The sequence below is a fragment of the Macaca fascicularis genome, chromosome 20 (assembly GCF_037993035.2).
Source record: "Macaca fascicularis isolate 582-1 chromosome 20, T2T-MFA8v1.1".
NCBI classification, from domain to species: Eukaryota; Metazoa; Chordata; class Mammalia; order Primates; family Cercopithecidae; genus Macaca; species Macaca fascicularis.
In genome coordinates this window covers 52,594,596-52,614,460 of record NC_088394.1, presented here as the reverse complement: position 1 = coordinate 52,614,460, position 19,865 = coordinate 52,594,596, and the positions used below count along the sequence as shown (strand labels likewise).

Sequence of the window (19,865 nt, the reverse complement as noted above, 5' to 3'; positions counted from 1 at the left end):
TGACCTGTCTCAGCTACATTTCCAGGCAAAAAAAAATCTCCTACCTGTGCAGCAACCCCACAGATGCTGAAGGGGAAAAAAAAAATCCCACCTATAAAATCAACATCTGCAAAGAGCTAGGTTCAGGAGGAGCTAAAGCTTTGCTCTGCGTGTGTTTGCATACTAATGAGGCTCATTACCAAGGGCCTGACCTCCAGGGTTCTTAAAATGCCAGTCTTTATCCAAGCCTTTTTTCTTTCAGAGAACATTGAGCTGGTTCCTGGGACGGATGCTGCACAAAAGGGCCTTTCAGGGCCTCCTATTGAACGAAGTGTTCTGTTCCCATCGAAGCTTTGAAAGACGTGGGGAGAAAACGAACCCAGAGTGACTAAGAAGTGCTGCTTCTCAGGGATGGGCAGATAGACGCCCTGCAACGTCCCAGGACAGGCCTGCTGTGGGATAGGGAGGCTGCCCTTGGCATGGGCTGCCATCACATACCCAACACCTTGGTAAATTATCGCTATTGGGCTTATAGCTAGAAAACCTGAAAGGAGACATGAGTCATTGGACATGATGAGACACACATTGGTCCAAATGTTCCAGTAAGGGTGGAGACCATCCCTCATATTATCTTATGCCCAATTTCTGCCTCCAAAGAAAGAAAAAGTAAAAACTAAAAGGCAGAAATGAAATCCACAAGCAGACAGCCCGGCGTCACACCCTGAGCCTGGTAGTTAAAGATCGATCCCTGACCTAATCGGCTATGTTATCTATAGATTACAGACATTATGTAGAAATGCACTGTGAAAATCCCTGCCCTGTTTTGTTCTGATCTAATTACCGGTGCATGCAGCCCCCAGTCACGTACCCCCTGCTTGCTCAATCGATCACGACCCTCTCACATGCACCCCCTTAGAGTTGTGAGCCCTTAAAAGGGACAGGAATTGCCCACTTGGGGAGCTCGGTTCTTGAGACAGGAGTCTTGCGGATGACCCTGGCTGAATAAATCCCTTCCTTCTTTAACTTGGTGTCTGAGCGGTTTTGTCTGCGGCTCGTCCTGCTACATTTCTTGGTTCCCTGACTGGGAAGCGAGGTGATTGGTGGATGGTCGAGGCAGCTCCTTAGGCTGCTTAAGCCTGCCCTGTGGAACATCCCTGTGGGGGACCCTGACCAGCCCGAGCGACGCGGATCCTGAGAGCGCTCCTGGGTAGGCATTTGCTCCGGTTGGACGCCTCGCCAGAGCAGTGCCTGGCAGGCCCCTGTGGAGGATCAACGCAGTGGCTGAACACTGGGAAGGAACTGATACTTGGAGTCCAGACATCTGAAACTTGGTAAGACTAGTCTTGAGAACTTGCTCACTCCATGTGAGTGGAAGTGTGGCCTGATCACCCACAGCGTGCCTTTATCAGCACTTTGATTTGGTTTTGGTTTTGACTTGGTTTGAATTGCTTGATAGGACCGGTCTTGGGAACTTGCCCACTCCATTTGAGTGGAAATGAGGCCTGATCACCCACGGTGTGCCTATACCGGCACTTTGGTTTTTGTTTTTGACTTGACTTGGATTGCTTGATACTTTGGTTCTGGTTTTGACCTGGCTTGGATTTTTGGATACTCTGATTTTGGTTTTGATTTTGGTTTGGTGTAAATTACTAAAGTGTGTGTGTGCCCTTTTTACCCGTTCTTTGTTTTGTGGTGTGTGTGTGGTGTGAGCATGGTGTTTTGGCTCTAGGAAACACGGGTGAGGCACAAAGTAAGCTCACCCCACTAGGAACTTATGTTGAAAAATTTCAGAAAAAAGCATTTAAGGGAGACTAAGGAATACTATGACACCAGGAAAACTTAAAACTTTGTGTAAGATAGACTGGCCAGCATTAGAGGTAGGTTGGCCATTAGAAGGAAGCCTGGACAGGTCCCCTGTTTCAAAGGTATGGCACAAGGTAACCTGTAAGCCAGGGCTCCCAGACCAGCTCCCATACAGAGACACTTGGTTACAGCTGGTTTTAGACCCCCGCCCCCAACACACAGTGGTTGAGAAAACAGCAGCATAAGCGACTGGCAGAGGCAAGGAAAGACCAGCAGAGAGAGAGAAAGGAAAGAGACAGAGAGGAAAAGAGGCAAAAAGAGAGAGGAAGAGACAGAGAGGAAGATACAGACAAAGAGGGAGTCAAGGAGACAGAGAGAGAGAGAAAGAAAGAAAGAGAGAGACAGGGAGAGAGAGAGAGACAGAGGCAAAAGGAAAGTCAAAGAGAGAGAGACAAAGTCAAAGAGAGAAAGAAAGAAAGAAAGAAAGAAAGAAATAAAGAAAGAAAGAAAGAAAGAAAGAAAGAAAGAAAGAAAGAAAGAAAGAAAGAAAGAAAGAAAAAGATGATTTAACATTAACCGCTGAAAATTCCCTTAACCCAGCAGGTTTCCTAACAGGGGATCTAAATCTCAATTACCATACGAAGGTCTGACCAGACCTAAGAGGAACTCCCTTCAGGACAGGATGATTGATGGTTCCTTCCGGGTAATTAAAAAAAAAAAAAGCCATCTATACTAATTCTAATTTGGACAAAACAAGGTCTTAATAATAGCAAAGGATAATTAAAATTCCAAACTTACAAGATTTTCAACAAAAGTAAAGTTTGCTAAAAGTTAACAGTGTCAGACGGGCGCAGTGGCTCACGCCTGTAATACCAGCACTTTGGCAGGACAAGGCAGGCGGATCACAAGGTCAGGAGATCGAGACCATCCTGGCTAACATGGTGAAATCCCGTCTCTACTAAAAATACAAAAAATTAGCCGGGCGTGGTGGCGGGCGCCTGTAGTCCCAGCTACTCAGGAGGCTGAGGCAGGAGAACTGCGTTAACCTGGGAGGAGGAGCTTGCAGTGAGCCGAGATGGCGCCACTGCACTCTAGCCTGGGCGACAGAGCGAGACTCCGTCTCAAAAAAAAAAAAAAAGAAAAACAGTGTAACCTGTATTATAGTAACTTCTATTCTTGTGGCCTTAGACAGTCTAGTACACAGACATAAAAAAAGGTTCGTTTTGGAAACAAATGGTTATTATCTTCGAAAAAAGAAAAGGGAAAAAAAGGGGGGGGGTGGAATTTATATAAAAAGAGTGTTATATGGTAAATTCTTGTCCTGAAATAAATTAACTGGTTGTTTAAAGAAAGAAATGTTTGTAGTAAGTCAGAAAGTTAAGGCATGTTGAAAAATTGCCTGTAAAAGTCATGAAAGAAAAAAATGGTTATAAAAATAAGTGTGTTAAAAAAAGAATTTATGCAAAAAATGTTGTGTAATTTAAAAGTAACCATTATGAGGAAGCATAAGTAACCTTATGAGGAGGCATAAGAATGTATATTTTTACCTACATTAAAAAGTTTAAAAAATTATTGTTTTGAAGATTTTTTTTTTTTTTTTTTGAGACAGAGTCTTGCTCTGTCGCCCAGGCTGGAGCGCAGTGGCCGGATCTCGGCTCACTGCAAGCTCCGCCTCCCGGGTTTACGCCATTCTCCTGCCTCAGCCTCCCGAGTAGCTGGGACTACAGGCGCCCGCCACCTCGCCCGGCTAGTTTTTTTTTGTATTTTTTAGTAGAGACGGGGTTTCACTATGTTAGCCAGGATGGTCTCGATCTCCTGACCTCGTGATCCGCCTGTCTCGGCCTCCCAAAGTGCTGGGATTACAGGCTTGAGCCACCGCGCCCGGCCTGTTTTGAAGATTTAAGCAAGTTTTAAAACATTAATTGTAAAGAAAATTCTGTGTTTAACATATTAGCTAAAGTTAAATAAGTATCATCCAGTTTTTCTGTGGACTGGACATTAAAGTAAAAGCATAACAGGTTTTTCTTAAAGCACCAACCTGCTCTTTAGCAAAAATTATAAAAGGTTAAAAGGGTCTATAAAATCTTACCCTATAGTAAAACATTAAAAATTAGATAACTATGTCTACAAGGTTTTATTAAAATTAGGTTTAACATTAATAACACACTAATATAAAGATAACATTTAGCTTATCTGGTATAAAAATCATACAAAAAGCATTATTAAATATAAAATAGTGTTTAGCTTTCTTTGGTCTAAAAACTAATAAAAATAGGTGCTAAAGGAAATTTCTCAGTAAAAAGGCACTAAGGACAATAAAGTCCACTGCCAAGGTCCCCACATTTAAAACAAAAGGTCAATTTCTTAGAAAGTATATACTTGGTTTATCTTCCACTTTCCTTTCTCTCAAAAACTAAAAGTCTTTTAGCACATGTACCACCCCTAGAATTTCCAGTAAACCAGCACCAGCCTGAAGATCACGTTCTCATCGAAAGGTGGAAAGAAGAAAAACTCGAGCCATCCTGGGAAGGACCCTACCTTGTGCTGCTAACCACCAAGACTGCTGTTCGTACAGCAAAAAAAGGATGGACTCATCACACCCGAGTCAAGAAAGCACCACCCCCTCCAGAGTTGTGGGCCATAGTCCCAGAGGAAAATCCTACCAAACTAAAGCTAAGAAAAATCTAACTCTTTTCATCTATTCTATTACTCTTTCTTCTTTCTGTGCTCTATTGCTGACCATCTAGTTATTAACATAACCAAATCAATTTCACCTCAAACTATTGCATTTAGTGCTTGCCTTGTTATACCCTGTGGGGGACTTGCCAAGTCAAAGACAGCTTTCTACTTCAGAAAAGTACTTCTGTCCCTCCTGACTCTCCTCAGACTGGGCACTGGTAAACTAGGACCATTTAATCCAGGGAGATTTTGATAAAGACTCCAGTGCCAACCATGAGTCTTGCCCCCCGATGTAGAGCTTTCATGCCATATTTGGTCCAACGTTCTGTGGACCACTAAAGAGCAAAGATTGACTGCCCCAACCAGTTTTTGTAATTTCCTAAAACCATACATTCATTTTACTAGAGGATCATAGAAGTTAAAGACTTAAAACAAACTTTAGCAATTAAGACAGGATATCAAGATGCAAATGCCTGGTTAAAATGGATCAAATATTCCATTTGTGCGTTAAACAAAAGCAATTGTTATGCTTGTGCACATGGCAGTCCAGAGGCCCAGATTGTCCCCCTTCCACTAAGGTGGTCCTCCAGTCGACCAGGCATAGGCTGCATGGTAGCTCTTTTCCAGAATTCTACAGCCTGGAGTAATAAGTCATGCCAAGCTCTCTCTGATATATCCTGAAGTCCGGCACCCTTCAGGTCAGCCCCCGAGGGCCATCCAGCTTCTCCCTCCCAATACTAAGTTCACTTCATGTCTCTCACAACAGGGAGGAAACAGCATTCCTTGGAGACCTGAAGGGATGAGATGAGCTTAAGAATTTTCAAGAGCTTATCAGTCAGCCCTTGTTCATCCCCGAGCGGATGCGTGGTGGTATTGTGGTGGACCTTTTATTGGGCACTCTGCTGAATAACTGGAGTGGCACTTATACTTTAGTCCAATTGGCTATCCCTTTCACCCTGGCATTTCATCAATCAGAAGGAAAAAAAATAGGACATCGTAAAGTGAGAGAAGCCCCTTATGGGTCTTTAGACTCTCATGTCTGTTTAGATGCAATTGGAGTCCCATGAGGAATACCAGATCAATTTAAAACTTGAAATCAAATAGCTGCAGGATTTAAGTCCATATTTTGGTGGGTGACAGTTAATAAAAATGTAGATTAGATAAACTACATCTATTACAACCAATGGCAATGAGGTTTTCATGAGTTAAAAGAAAAACTCATGTCGTCCCCAGCCCTGAAGCTACCTGACCTGACAAAACTCTTTACACTCTATGTGTCAGAAAGAGAAAAACGGCAGTTGGAGTTTTAACCCAGACTGTGGGGCCCTGGCCAAGGTCAGTGGCCTATCTCTCAAAACAACTAGACAGGGTTTCCAAAGGCTGGCCCCCAGGTCTAAGGGCCCTAGCAGCAACGGCCCTGTTAGCACAAGAAGCAGATAAACTAACCCTTAGGCAAAACCTGAATATAAAGGCCCTCCACGCTGCGGTAACTTTAATAAATACCAAAGGACATCATTGGTTAAGAAATGCTAGATTAACCAAGTACCAAAGCTTACTATGTGAAAATCCCCACATAACCATTGAAGTTTGCAACACCCTAAACCCCACCACCTTGCTCCCGGTATCAGAGAGCCCAGTTGAACATAACTGTGTAGAGGTGTTGGACTCAGTTTATTCTAGCAGGCCCAACCTCTGAGACCATCCTTGAACATCAGTAGACTGTGAGCAGCATGTGGACGGGAGCAGCTTCGCCAACCCCTGCCAAGTGACTCTGAAGAAGACGACAAGCCCTGCTCCAGTCACACCCGGAAACTGACTGGTCCACGCATGGCCGAAGCATGAGGAAACTCATCACAGGACTCATTTTCCTTAAAATCTGGACTTGTACAGTAAGGATTTCAACTGACCTTCCTCAGACTGAGAGCTGTTCTCAGTGTATATATCAAGTCACTAAGGTAGGACAAAAGGTTGCTACGGTCCTATTATTTTATTGTTATTATAAGTGTACTGGAACTCTAAAGAGAACTTGTTTGTATAATGTTATTCTATACAAGGTATGTAGCCCAGGAAATGACCAACCTGATGTGTGTTATGACCCATCTGAGCCTCCCATGACCACAGTTTTTGAAATTTCCACAATTATCTCACTCATGGCCTATACAGCAACTTTTTTTCTGGTTCAGGATCTAACCCAGGAACAACAATTACATTTAGTTGTCCTGTATTTTATTCTCTGTTCACGTGAAACCATTCCTCAGCTTTTCTTTTTCCTCATGAGCTTGACAGGTTTCTTTTGTTTTTAAAAATAGAGATGGGGTTTCACCATGTTGCCCAGCCTGGTCTGGAACTCCTGGGCTCAAGCGATCCACCCGCCTTGGCCTCCCAAAGTGCTGGGATTACAGGCATGAGCCACCAAGCCAGGCTGACCTTGACAGTTTTGAAGAGTATAGGCCAGTTATTATATAGAGTGCCCCTCAAGGTTTGCCTGATAAACTTTCTTAAGATTAGATATAACAGTTTCTGCATTTCTGTCAGCAACAGAAATGATGCTGTGTCCTCAGTCTGTCCTGCCGAGAGGTGTGTGATGTCAGTTTGTCCCATTACTAGTGACATACATACAGTTTTAAAACACAAAAACAATTAGCTTATATTAAACAAGCTACTTTGCAACCTCCCCAATCAAAAATTGTGATCATCTTTATTTTTTAACATTCACTATTTTTAGTTTTATTTGTTTGTTTTTCTTTGAGATTGAGTCTTACTCTGTCGCCCAGGCTGGAGTACAGTGGCATGATATTGGCTCACTGCAACTTCCACCTCCCAGGTTCAAGCGATTCTCCTGCCTCAGCCTCCCGAGTAACTGGGACTACAGGTGCCGACCACCATGCCTGGCTAATTTTTGTATTTTTAGTAAAGACAAGGTTTCACCATGTTGTCTAGGCTGGTCTTGAACTCCTGACCTCAGGTGATTCGCTTACCTTGGCCTCCCAAAGTGCTGGGATTACAGGGGTGAGCCACTGTGCCCAGCCAGTTTTATTTGTTTTGAATAGATAATATAGTTATATGGTATAGTATAGTAGCTGGACTACAGGCATGTGCCACCACACCCAACTACTTTTTTTTCCTTTTCTTTTCTTTTCTTTTTTTTTCTTCTTCTTCTCCTTCTCCTCTTCTTCTTCTTCTTTTTTTTTTTTTTGTAGAAACAGTCTCACTATGTTGCCAAGGCTGGTCTCAAACTCCCGGGCTCAAGCAGTCCTCCCACGTCAGCCTCCCAAAGTGCTGGGATTATAGGCGTGAGCCACCACACCTGGCCAGCAGGCTCCTTTGATCCCTCTAGAAACAGGCAAGATTTCTTGGAGACCAGTCTAGTAGATGAGGTGGGACACTCCTTTGGGCTCAGAAAGCAAGGTCTGGGTTTCAAGTGATGCTGTAACCATCTTTCCATGGTGAATAGATATACTGCTACATCAGCATCTAAGGAAGCTCGTTCCAGTCCTGTTTCAGGGAAGCCCAAGATCCACAGGTCAGAGGCAAATGGTGGGAGTGAGGGTCTGAGAGCGCCATGAGCAGGAGCTATAGACTGGGACGGTAAGCCTAAGCCTGAGCAGGGCAGCGTTCCAGCCAGACTCTGGTACTAATCAGTCAGCTGGGTGACCCTGGGCAACTCACTCCTTTTTTCATCCTTCTTTCCTCATCTGTACAATAGGCATAATTCCACCACTACATTTATTTGTATTTTTGTTTTTTGGTTGTTTTTTTAGAGATAGGTCTTCACTCTGTTGCCAAGGCTGGAGTACAGTGGTGCCATCAGAGCTCACTGCAGCCTTGAACTCCTGGGCTCAAGCGGTCCCCCTGCCTCAGCCTCCTAAGTAGCTGGGACTATAGGTGTGTGTCATTGCACCTGGCTAATTTTTTTATTTTTTGTAGACGTGGGGTCTCTCTATATTGTCTAGGCTGGTCTTGAATCCTGGGCTTGAAAGATTCTCTTGCCTCGGTCTCCCAAAGCACTGGAATTACAGGCGTAAGCCACCATGCCCACCCAGCCAACATTTAGCTGTTTTGAGGAATAAATGAACTAATCTGTAGGAAGTCCCTGGTACTTAGCAGGCACTTAGTAAAAGTAACTACAACTTCCCAACCCAACAGGGAGGTAGAAATCACAGCCAGCAGGTGACCATGGGGGCTCTCCCAGTACACACCCCTTTCAAAACCCACAGGACAGCAGCCCCGCCCACATCTGCTGGACTTGCTGAAAGGCATTGATTTTGATGACAATTTCACTTCCTTTGATGTATCATTAGTACTTCTAGAAAGCCCAAAATACTGCCTTCCTTTGAGTCAGGGACTGTTCCCCAATAGCCCCTATTCCTTCAAACTATGAAACTGAAGGGAATACTTTCTTTGGTCAGGGGTTTTACTGACTTTTCCTGGGATGTGGGGTTCTTACCCCGTGTGGGAGGCTATGAGACTCAGGAGTCATTCAGTCGTTCCCTTCATTCAATAAATATTAATTGAGGGCCAGGCAGTCTTCCACCTAGGTACTTGGAATAGATGCATCAGCAAACAAAACTGGTGAATATCCCTGGCCTCGTGGAATTTACATTCTCAGAGAGGGCAGGAGGAAATAGAGTAAACATAACCAATCAATCATGCAGTTTGTTAGATCATGCAGTTGTTTGTCAGAAGGTAATAAATGCTATGGGAAAAAGTACAAGTAAACAGGCCCAGAAGTCGCCGGGGTAGGCAACATGTGGTGTATACAATCAAACGGTCAGGGTGGGCTTCTTAGAGGAGACGCAAAGCCCTTCAGCAGCCCTGTGAAGTGGTGTCCATTTCACAGATGGTGCAATTGGGGCAGAGATGGGCTAAATAACTTGCCTGAGGTCACACTGCAAGAAAGGGCAGGACCAGGATTCTAGCCCAGGCTGACTGGCTTGAGGCTGCATTTCACCAATTCCTTATATAAGAGCTGCAAGGAATCTGGGGATGAGGAAACTGAGGCTCAGAGAAAGAAAAGAAAGTTGCTAAAAGTCATGGAGCAGGAGGAAGTGTGGGGTTAGAGGTGAGAGAGGTGCCCTAGCCTGGCATTCCCAAAAGGGAGAGGTTTTTAGATGATCCACAGAAAAACTTTTGTTGTTGTTGTTTTAAATAGTTTTAATTTATGTATATGAAAAAGAAATTATAAATGCATTGAAAATAATTTCACAAAGATTAAGTGCTTAGGATGAATAATTTTTTTTTTTTTGAGACCGAGTTTTGCTCTTGACCCCCAGGCTGGAGTGCAGTGGTGCGATCTTGGCTCACTGCAACCTCCACCTCCCAGGTTCAAGCGATTCTCCTGCCTCAGCCTCCTGAGTAGCTGGGATTACAGGTGTCTGCTACCACGCCCGGCTAATTTTTTGTATTTTTAGTAGAGACGGGGCTTTGCCACGTTGGGCAGGCTGGTCTTGAACTCCTGACCTCAGGTGATCTGCCTGCCTTGGCCTCTCAAAGTGCTGGAATTACAGGGGTGAGCCACAGTGCCTGGCCAGGATGAATAATTTTTAAGTGAGTTAATTTAATGAAGATAGTACTAAATAAACTATAGCACAGTAGAACATAGTTATGGCAAAATTTAGAGGACAGTGCTGCATGCTGAAGTTTGGAATGTTTTGCCTTCAGTCTGTTATAGGACCAACAAGTTCGTATGACCATGGTACAGTAACAGAAAAATACTCTAAGACAGCAGGGTTTGCAGCAGAGAAAGTTTTTGCAGAGCACCACATAAGGAGATAGAAGAAGACTCAAATCCATCTCTCCAAGGAGTGCTGGGCTGGGGTATTTTTTGAGGCAGAGTCTCACTTTGTCACCCAGGCTGAGCTGGGGTTTTTAAGAGGATCATGGCAGGTGAGGGGCTGGAAAATTGAGGCCATTGATTGGTTGGGGTAAGAGGAATGAAATCATCAGGATGTGGAAACTGGGTTTTTTGGTGTGTCAGCTTCTCATGGTGTCCTTCTGACCAGCTGATGTCAGTGGAGTCCTTCAGACCAGCTGACGTCAGTACTTTCACTGTTACGCAGGACTTGAAAGACTATCTCAAATGGAAAACAACATTTCACAACATTCAAGTTGTTATCTACAGAGCAGTTAAGGGGTGGCAGGGTTTATGTCATTCGAGGGCAAGAGGCAGTGAATGGCCATGAGGAAAGAGGCCAGGGAGCAAGGTGACCTAGTGATTAATGCTGAATGTCCTGAAAGCTTGGTTTAGTTTCACTTCCCTCCCTCCCTTGTCAGCTGATTAATTTTATAAACTTTATAGGGATGGTTTCAAATCATAGCTTCCCAGGGCCAGAGAAGGAGATTTTTGGAAGGGCCTGGAAACTCAGCCTCCTTGTTCAAGGATCCCATGTTGTCATCACCACAAGCCTCCCCACAAACTGTCCCTGCCTCACTGCCTGCACCTGTGGGAACCAGCCCTTTTTATGGACAATTTTATCTTCAAAGTGCTTTTGGTTTGTTAATTGCCCGGTGCAGCCCTGCCAAGGATGGTGGTTCGCACCAAGCCCACTAAAGAACCCAAACATCCCTGATGGGTTGATGTGAACAGCGTGGGGAAGACCTTGCCAGGCTGTCTTGGCAAGGCACGGCTCTGAGTTAGAGAAGCCTGGGAGAGAATCCCAACTCCACCACTTTAATGCATCTCTGGGAGCCTCAGTTAATTATTATTATTTTTTGAGACAAGGTCTCACTCTGTCACCCAGGCTGGAGTGCAGTAGTGCAATCGTGGTTCACTGCAACCTTGACATCCTGGGCTCAAGTGATCCTCCTGCCTCAGCCTCCCAAGCAGCTGGGACTACAGGTGTGCACCACTATACTGGCTAATTAAAAAAAAAATTTTTTTGTAGAGTCTGGGTCTCATTATATTGTCCAGGCTGATCTTGAACTTCTGGGCTCAAACAATCCTCCAGCCTCAGCCTCCCAAAGTGTTAGGATTATAGTAATCTTTTTAAACCTATGAAATGGGGATAATAGAATTGTCAGGAAGACTCGATGTAACAAATGGCTGTTGCTCCCTTTCATATCTAAGTGTCACATCCTCCACATGGCATTCGGTGTTGGGTACCATCTCTCCTTTAGCCTCCAGAACATTCTATATGTTCCTCTTGTATAACACAGATAAGTTGTCTGCCTTGTATTGGGGTGAACTGTGTCCCTGTCGCTCCTCGAGGGTGAGGTTTGTGGCTAAGGAATCATTATATTTCTCTCAGTAGGAAGCCCAGGGCTTGGCACGAAGTTCAGTAAGTGTTTGCGTGCCTGAGAGGCAGCTCATGTAGTAAACAAAACAAGAGCAAGGGCCCTAAAGTCCCACTCTGTGGGTTCAATCCCTGGTTCTGTCCTTCACTGCCAGGGGATCTTAGGCAAGATACTTAATCTCTTCCTGCCTCAGAGTCCGGACCTGTAAAATGGGGGCAATTAATAATAGCACCTACAACATCAAGTTGTTGCGAGGATTAAGTCAGTCAACATGGTTAAAGTGCTTATAACAGTAGCTGCTGTGGGATGAGAGCCATACAGTCGTTGGCTGTTATTTATTGTAACCAGCATCTAGCACTTTTGCCAGATGTGGCCCCCGTAAACTTTGTAAAGCTGACCTAAAAGACTAAACTCCTATCCCATCCTCTCTCCGTGCATACACATACTTTGCAGGTTTATGAAATTCTACCATTTCTTTTTTCCTTTTCTTTCTTTCTTTCCTTCCTTCCTTCCTTCTTTCTTTTCTTTTCTTTTCCTTTTTTTTTTTGGAGATGGAGTGTGTTACTCTGTCACCCAGGCTGGAGTGGCAGAGGTGAGATCATGACCCACTGCAGCCTTGACCTCCTGAGTTCAAGCGGTTCTCCCACCTCAGCCTCCTGTGTAGCTGAGGTCATGGGCGCACACCACCATTCCTGGCTAATTTTTTATTTTTCATAGAGATGGGGTCTCACTACATTGCCCAGGCTGGTTTCGAACTCCTGGACTTGAGCAACCCTCCTGCCTTGGCCTCCCAAAGTGCTGAGATTACAGGCATGAGCCACCGCACCTGGCCTGAAATTCTACCATTCCTAATTCATTCTTTGGAGTTAAGATAATGTACTTATTAAAATGCAATTGTTGTCATCTTCAAATATTAGTGGAACAGTTCCTACATAAAAGGCTTTGTGCAGAAATACTATGTGGCCTTAAAAAAATGAGGATGCTCTCTAAAGCATATGAAATGAAAAAAGAAAAATATAAAACCGTGCATGTAGTATTCTACCATTTATGGAGTACACAAAAGCTAGGTAAGGCGTATGTTTAAGAAGAGAGGACTTACCTGTGTAACCACAGACCATGTGTGGAAGGAGACCCAGGGAACTCTGTCAGTGGGGCGTCTCCAGGGAGGGGATTGTGGTGGCGAGGACTGGGATGGGAGGGGGACTTTCTTTCATTCTACACATTATGTCCTTTTTAAAGTAAATATACTTTTATTTCTTGTAGGGATGGGGTTTTCCCATGTTGCCCAGGCTGGTCTCGAACTCCTGGGCTCAAGTAATCCACCCGTCTCGACCTCCCAAACTGCTGGGATTATAGGTGTGAAGCCACCATGCCTGGCCTTAAAGTAAATATCCCAGTACCTTGGGAGGCTGAGGAGGGTGGATCACCTAAGGTCAGGAGTTTGAAACCAGCCTGGCCAACATGGTGAAACCCCGTCTCTACTAAAAACACAAAAATTAGCCAGGTGTGGTAGCGGGCATCTGTAATCCCAGCTACTCAGGAGGCTGAGGCAGGAGAATCACTTGAACCTGGGAGGTGGAGGTTGCAGTGAGCTGAGATCATGCCACTACACTCCGGCCTAGGTGACAGAGGCTCTGTCTCAAAAAAAAAAAAAAAAGTAAATATACGTTTTATTGCGATAAAATATATATAACATAAATTTTACCATTTTAACCACTTTAAAGTATGCAATTCAGTGACATTAAGCCACAAAGCTGTGTAACCATCACCATTATTTCCAGAACTTTTTCATCATCCACAACAGAAACTCTGTACCTATTACACGATAACTCCCCATTCCCTCCTCCCCCCAGCCCTTGGTAACCTCTATCCTACTTTCTGCTTCTATGAATTTGACTAGGTACCTCACATAAGTGGAATCATACAATATTTGTCTTTTTGTAGGTGGCTTATTTTACTTAACGTAATGTCTTCAAGGTTCATCCATACTACAGCAGGGGTCAGAACTTCATTCCTTTTCATGGCTGAATAATATTCCATTGTATGTACCGACCATGTTTTGTTTCTGCATTCTTTTGTTGATGGACACTTGGGTTGCTTCTGCCTTTAGGCTGGAAGCATTATCATGAATAATACTGTTGTGAGCATTGATGAAAGTGTTTTTTTGAGTCCTTGTTTTCATTTCTTTTTTTTTTTTTTTGTGAGACGGAGTCTCACTCTGTCCCCCAGGCTGGAGTGCAGTGGCGCTATCTCGGCTCACTGCAAGCTCCGCCTCCCGGGATCACGCCATTCTCCTGCCTCAGCCTCCTGAGTAGCTGGGACTACAGGCGCCCGCCACCGCGCCCGGCTAATTTTTTTTGTATTTTTAGTAGAGACGAGGTTTCACCGTGGTCTCGATCTCCTGACCTTGTGATCCGCCCGCCTCGGCCTCCCAAAGTGCTGGGATTACAGCCGTGAGCCACCGCGCCCGGCCTGTTTTCCTTTCTTTTGGGTATATACGTAGGAGTGGAATTGCTGGATCATAGGTAATTCTGTTTAATCTTTGAGGACTTGTCCTGTTTTCCACAGCACCATTTTACAGTTCCCCTAGCAATGAACAAAGATTGAATTCCAATTTCTCCACATCCTCATGTATGTACTTTTATACCTTTTAATTTGGTATATCAAAGTATTACCTATTCAAATAAGAAATTAAAGAAATATTTCTAAAAGGCTCTGGGCTAAAGAGCTCAGGTGGGTGAGTGGAAGGTGAAAGACACCAGCGATAAAAAGCAGCCCTGCTGTTCAGAAGGAGCGCATGGCGGGGAGTCAAGAGAACTGACTTAGCCTTGACTCTGCATTGATTGGTTGCGTTCTTACATTCCCCTCTGAGACTCAGTTTCCCCAGGGGTCAAAGGAAAGGGCTGGATCAGGTGCTCCTGAGTTCCCTTCCTGCTCCATTAACTAAGGACCCCACATAGATAGGTCAGAAGGGAAGCGTGGACAACATCCTCTCCAAGTGGGTGCATACTCTTGGCTTGCATCCCCCACCTCCTTTCCTCACTGGCTTCCAGGTGGCTTAAGCAAGGCAGGAGACAAGGGTGGGAGGAGAAGGAGGTTGAGATTTTCAGTGCTTGCTTCCTGCTTACACTGCTGCCTCCAGCAGCTCCAGCTAGGTGCCCTCTCACTGGGTTCCTGAGACAGAGTTTCCTTATTCCTTTAGGCCTAGGGGTGGTGTGTTCATTTGCTTGGGCTGCCCTAACAAAGTACTACAAACTGAGCAGCTTAAACAACAGAAATGTATTTTCTCATAGTTCTAGAGGCTACAAGTCCAAGATCAAGGTGTTGGCAGAGTTGGTTCCCTCAGATGCCGTGAGAAAGAATTTGTTCCACGCCTCTCCTGGCTTCTGGTGGTTTGCTGGCCATCCTTGGCATTGCTTGGCTGGTAGAAGCATCATCCTGATCTCTGTCTTCATCTTCATGTGGTACCCTCCCTGTGTGTGTGTCTCATGTCCAAATTTCCCCTTTTTATAAGGACACCAGTCATATTGGATAATGCATTCGATTATGACACCCTACTTTGATTTTCTCTGCACAGCCCCTATCTCTAAACAAGCTCACATTCTGTGGATAAGGAAATTGTGGTGTATATATATACATATATATGGATAAGTTTCCTTATCCACAGATATATATGATATATATGATACATATATCACATATATATGATGGAATACTACTCAGCCATGAAAAGGAATGAATTAATGGCATTCACAGTAACCTGGATGAGATTGGAGACTATTATAAGTGAAGCAACTCAGGAATGGAAAACCAAACATCGTATGTTCTCACTTATAAGTGGGAGCTAAGCTATGAGGATGCAAAGGCATAAGAATGACACCATGGACTTTGGGGACTCAGGGGAAAAGGGTGGGAAGGAAGTGAGGGTAAAAGACTACAAATTGGGTGCAGCGTATCCTGCTCGGGTGATGGGTACACGAAAATCTTATGAATCACCACTAAAGAACTTACTTATGTAACCAAACACCACCTGTTCCCCAGTAATCTTTGGAAATAAAATTGTTTTAAAAAAATTTAAAATGCAGTTTTTGTTTCATTGGTATCTATGTCTAAAAAACATACTGCCAAGTCTTGCTTGTTTCTTTTTTTCTCCAATAAGAAGAAATTTACGTAAAAAAAAAAAAAAACAAACCAAGCTCACATTCTGAGATACTGAGTCACCCCAAAACAGGTGGTCCCAGCTTCCCCTTTTGCCTGTTTATCCTGTGTGGTGTCCCAAATCCTACTCTCCATTTCACGTCTTCACAGTCACAGGTGAGCACGCCTTCCGCAGGTGAGCACGCCTTCTGCAGGTGAGCACGCCTTCCGCAGGTGACCACGCCTTCCGCAGGTGAGCACGCCTTCCGCAGGTGAGCACGCCTTCTGCAGGTGAGCATGCCTTCTGCAGGTGACCACGCCTTCCGCAGGTGAGCATGCCTTCCGCAGGTGAGCACGCCTTCTGCAGGTAAGCACGCCTTTTCTGTGTTGTGCAGGGATCCATCAAGCCCCTCAGCACCTCGGCCAGTTCACTTTTGTCGATGGATTTGTCATTTAAGACCTAGTCAACCACACTGGGAGGGTCCAAAAGACATGATTTTTCCAGTCCTGTCAGAAATAAATCTGTGAGAGGAACCCCCACATCCTTAAGAAGCTCTGTGAGGCCAGGCATGGTGGCTCACACCTATAATCCCAACACTTTGGGAGGAGGCCGAGGTGGGCAGATGTCTTGAGTCCAGGATTTGAGACCAGCCTGGGCAACATGGCAAAACCCATGTCTACGAAAAAAATACAAAAATTCTGGGTGTGTTGGCACACAGACTTGTAGTCCTAGCTACTCAGGAGGCTGAGATGGGAGGATCACTTGTGCCTGGGAGGTTGAGGCTGCAGTGAGCTGTGATAGTGCCACTGCAATCCCGCCTGGGTGACAGAGCGAGACCCTGTCTTAAAAACAAAAACAAAAAAGGCAGCAGTACTGTGATTTCTCTGTAGGCTAGAACTTAACAGTGGGAACTGCAGTCACTGAATTAGGAAACCTAAATCAAATGGGAGTAATTGGATTTCAGGATGGCAGGGCTAAGTGGTAGCATGCAACTGCCAAGGACAAGCTGGACATAGTTGCTGCTGCTGAAAGAAAAGAGAATCTGGGGACCCCAAACTCACTACACTGGAGGGAAGTTAAGTTTGGGAACTGAGTCATGCAAGAGACTGCCTTTTTTGTTCCCAAATAGATAGCTGTAATTTCGCATGCTTACTTTATCTTATGTAAAATGGAGTTACTGAACACCAGAAAATGCATCACTGACTTTTCCCCTACTCCCTCTTTCCACACAAAAAAATGTATCGATTCACTGAGCGCTAATCAGAGCCTCACAAAAATGTAACCACTTGGCTTCATTGCCTACTCTCTCTCCTTTTTTATTTCCCTTTCTCTCCTTGAGGAAGAGGAGAGGAAGCTCTTTCCCCTTTAAATATCAAAGGGGATAATGCTGTTTCCCCTTTAAGTATCAAAGTTCCTAAAATCCTCTTTGGAACAAGCACAGGTCTCAGATCCTACTGTGACTTGTGTTTCTTTTTCCCAGTCACATCCTTGACCTTGGCAAAATAAACCTCTAATCAATTGCCAAAAAAAAAAAAAAAAAAAAAAAAAGGAGGGGGGAGCGCTGATCTTTGTTTCTCGGTATCTTCCTCTGGAGAGTTCTACAGTGTTGGCACGGCCCTGATCTCTGTGTTACCTCTGGGAGCTGAGGCGGGTAGAGGGAAAGGGAGACTTTGGGTGTAGGGAGCCAGAGGAGGTTCTCATGACATGTCCACATCTGCTTTAGAGTTCTGTTTCTCTCAGAGCCGGTCCCTTAAGGAAGATGTGATGCTAAAGTGTGCCCAGGTTGATTAAAAAACTAGGAATTGCATTCCCCAGGATCCCATGAAGGGGCCACATGGGGGTTTCAGCATCGAGGAGGCTTGGAGGGAAGACGATACATCTTCAAGTACCCGAGAAGCTGACATGGGCAGAGTGATGAAGCCAATCCGTTTCCACAGACTGATAATGTGGCTCATTATGAGTTGGGCATTTCTGAGAATTTCTTTTCCAGAGACAGGGTCTTGTTCTGTTACCCAGGCTGGAGTGCAGTGGTGCGATCATAGTTCACTGCAGCCTCGACCTCCTGGGCTCTAGCGATCCTCCCACCTCAGCCTCCCGAGTAGCTGGGACTACAGGTGTATGCTACCATGCCCAGCTAATTTTTTTGTATTTTTTTTTTTTGTAGAGACAGAGTCTTGCTCTATTGTCCAGGCTGGTCTCAGCGTGGGAACTGCATTGAAATGTAATGGCCTCCATGTGAGATGTGAGCCACCCGCACACAGGAAGTATTTACACAGGGGCAGGATGGCGATTCTCGCCTTGGGCAGAAGCCTGGGCTGGTGATCTCTCTGGCTCCTTCCTACCTGGAAATGCCATGAATGTGGAAATGGAACTTGGAGTTTCCTTTAGTCTTCCATGTCCCCTGAGGACATGATGTTCAGATTCACAAAGCTGCATATTGCTTTCAGCTATAGGAGTTTGTACCAAAGTAGAAAAACTCAAACCTTCCAGAGCAGGTGCTCCAGAGGTTGGCTTCCCGCTCAAATAGGTAGTTACTAAAGCTGAGTCAAGCCTGAGCCAGCGTCTGATGCTAGTCGCACCCAGGAATGGCTCCAGGGGGCTATAAAGAGCACACTTCTTGGAAAATGGAACAGACTCCAGCTATCAGCTTTGATCTAAACCCAGGACAGGATGGGCCAGAAGCCGGTTCCTCTGCCCCTTGAGACCTGGGCTTACTGCATCCAGGTGTGGCCTCCTCTAATTTCAGAATCATTTGAAGACTTCTTAGCTCTTTGTTGCTCTGGCAAAGCAGGCTTGTTATTGTTAGCACATCTCGGGTCACACCTTCCCATCAATTTCATTTACTACTGTGGGTTTGGCAGGTGGAGATGAAAGTGGGAGGAGTTTTTTACAGATCCTAACAATGAAAAGATTAAGAAGAGTAGGTTGGTAGATTGAAAACAATCACAACTCATGTAAGTTATATAGTCATTTCAAAATCAGAAGCTTATGCCTGGCCAGGCATGGTGGTTCACATCTGTAATCCTAGCACTTTGGGAGGCGGAGACAGGTGGATCACTTGAGGTCGGGAGTTCAAGACCAGCATGGCCAACATGGCGAAACCTGGCCTCTACTAAAAATACAAAAATTAGCCCAGTGTGGTGGCGCACACCTGTAATCCCAACTACTTGGGAGGCTGAGGCAGGAGAATTGCTTGAACCTGGGAAGTAGAGGTGTGGAGGTTGCAGTGAGCTGAGATTGTGCCACTGCACTCCAGTGTGGGTGACAGAGCGAGACTCTGTCTAAAAAAAAAAAAAAAAAAAAAAAAAAGAAGCTTATGCCAAAAGCCAGAGAATGTTAGAAAAGTAACAACCATATCAACAAAAATTAATCAAAATGCTTGGAGTGAATTGTCTGGTAAGGCTATTATGATATTTGGATCCCGGTGGGTCAAATCTTTCTGATTTTCCTAAAAGTAATTGACTGAATAAATCTTTGAATGACTGAGGATGCGATGCTTTATTGTTATTTATAAAAACATGAAGTCCTGATCCTCATATGTGTGCAAATGGTGATCACTCTCCCATGGCTTCCCTTCTTTGCTTCCGTAGTCTCTGGCTCACTCATGTTGCCTACAATCTTAAGGATGCCTAGAATCTAAGGATACTTATAGTAATAATATGCTATAATATTATTAACCAAACTACACTCTCCAGATTTCACCAATTTTCTCACTAATGTCCTTTTTCTGTTCAAGGATCCAGTCCAGGATTGTACCCAGGATTGCATTTAGTGAATGTTATCTGCATGATATAGAGGTGGTAAATGGTGCAAAACAAGAAAAAGAAACATCACTTCTCAATGCTTATTAGTGCAAAACCATATAATCTATTCTGTACTTTTCAATGGGGAGAAGTTATGTAGGTGAATCCTACAGGCTGGGATAGATAGAGCAGGGTGATGTGAGAGACTAGGGGTGCAGGGCAGTCCTCTCTGAGGAAGGGAGTGTTGAGCTGAGATCTGATTGTAAGAGCCAGGTTTGAAACAATCTAGG

General features: G+C 44.6%; 1 long non-coding RNA gene across 2 annotated transcripts; it reads left to right on the top strand.

Moving 5' to 3' along the window:
• Positions 1 to 1,135: 1,135 nt before the first annotated feature.
• LOC141409267 (uncharacterized) lies at positions 1,136 to 15,774 on the top strand. 2 transcript variants are annotated; one of them, XR_012428848.1, is made up of 3 exons: positions 1,136 to 1,310; positions 4,229 to 6,416; positions 14,988 to 15,774. It is a non-coding gene; the product is annotated as an uncharacterized lncRNA (long non-coding RNA). The 2 variants fall into 2 exon arrangements; XR_012428849.1 differs by lacking the exon at positions 14,988 to 15,774 and having other exon boundaries at positions 4,211 to 7,147.
• The last annotated feature ends 4,091 nt before the right edge of the window (positions 15,775 to 19,865 follow it).